Source organism: Gymnodraco acuticeps, unplaced genomic scaffold, assembly GCF_902827175.1.
Source record: "Gymnodraco acuticeps unplaced genomic scaffold, fGymAcu1.1, whole genome shotgun sequence".
NCBI lineage: Eukaryota > Metazoa > Chordata > Actinopteri > Perciformes > Bathydraconidae > Gymnodraco > Gymnodraco acuticeps.
This window is the reverse complement of record NW_022991073.1, coordinates 25,968-27,500: the sequence shown is the minus strand read 5'-3', so window position 1 is coordinate 27,500 and position 1,533 is coordinate 25,968. Positions and strand designations below refer to the sequence as shown.

Below are 1,533 nucleotides of genomic sequence, written 5' to 3'. Positions count from 1 at the left end.
TTTAACACTCACACTTACTTTGTACATATAAAAGCACATGATATGCTGATGTGGTACTGAAGTACTTCTCTAAAACAATATTTCAAGTATACATTTCACATTTAGAAACTACAATACTAAAATGTATAAAAACAGGATAATATATTAACCACAATAATACAATACTGTTAAGGAGTTTTACTTGTGATATTTGAAGTACATTTGGCTGATAATACTTTTGTATTGTGCAGAACTACAAAGGCCATGCATTGTGCATTATGAGTACTTTGTGTACATGTTGATGGTGTTACTTTGTACTTTTACTAAAGTAACGTTTTGAAATCATGACTTTAACTTGTAGGGGAGTATTTTAAGACCATAGTATTTGTACTTTTACTTCAGTAAAGGATCTGAGTCCCTTTCCAACACTGCACAAAATTCCGCCGCATTATAAGAACCGCACAAAAGCAACATAAATACTAACGTTATTTCAAGTTGGCTAAACGAATACAAGTACAAAGTAGCATTACAAGTCTTGATACTAAAATACTACTTACTTTCCTCCACTGTTTATTGCCACATAAAAGCCAGTAGCTAACGTTATTTAAATAATAATTTAGATTAGATATATGTTCATAGATAGAAGTAGAGCTAGCAGAAAACAGCATACCTGCTGCCCTGACTTCTCTGTGGGTAGGGTTATCTTTAGGATGGATTGTTCTGGAGCTAACGTCAATAGTTAGCTAAATAGTTAAAAGTATTGCTAGCAAGCTGAAACGCTGAAAAACTGAATATGAACATCGCAATTAGCCAATTTTAACATTTACTAAAAAGTGAATGATATGTTGTCTTTCAATCGTATATTACTGTACAGTGTTTTCCAGTAGTCGCTGAAGCAGAGCAGCCAGTAAACTGCCCGGCTACCTATTAGCATGCTAAGCTACCAACTGTTTTTGTTGTTATGAGATAGAGGGCGGAACCCAACACGGAGGCCTTCTGTCAAAACAAACCGAGGAAAGAGAACAACCGGCGGATAACTCACCAGCTGCAGGACCGATGAGAAGCCAAAGGTTCACCCGAAACCCGTGCAGTTAGTAAGCAGCAAATAAACGTCGATCAAATAGGCATTAGTCATAATATCCGAGCCGAGGCCATCTCTACTGCGTCCCTCTCCAGCTCCGAGCCTTCGACGCCATCAAAGTCTCCAACCCAACAACTTACGTGGTGACGTCATCGCGTCAGAACCACGTCTCAGGCCAAGAGGGGCGGGGCTTAGGCTTAAACACACGCCATGCGGTGCCATCATGTAAACACTGGGACTGATGAGGGAGTGGAAAACTAAAAGTATTACTAGGGGAAATGAAAAAAGCGGCATTATTGCAGGACAGTTGATTCTCTTTTTAGCAGGCTAGATCTCCATGGTAACTTATGCTTAGCGGCTAACCTGGTCGGGACCAGGGGCCTGTACTACGAAGCTGGTTCAACCTAACCTGGATATGTTTGAGTTAGCCGGTTGGCCTAATCCAAAACATACGCGCTCTCGCTAAACTGTAC

The 1,533-nt window shown here is 40.1% G+C and overlaps 1 long non-coding RNA gene across 1 annotated transcript in view; it reads right to left on the bottom strand.

The window, feature by feature from the left end:
* The window catches only part of LOC117560031, an 11,888-nt gene extending 10,571 nt beyond the window's left edge, over positions 1 to 1,317 (bottom strand). Inside the window, exon 1 of the long non-coding RNA XR_004571104.1 lies at positions 1,022 to 1,317. This is a non-coding gene — a long non-coding RNA (uncharacterized LOC117560031). The remainder of the gene's footprint in view (positions 1 to 1,021) is intronic.
* Between the last annotated feature and the right edge of the window lie 216 nt (positions 1,318 to 1,533).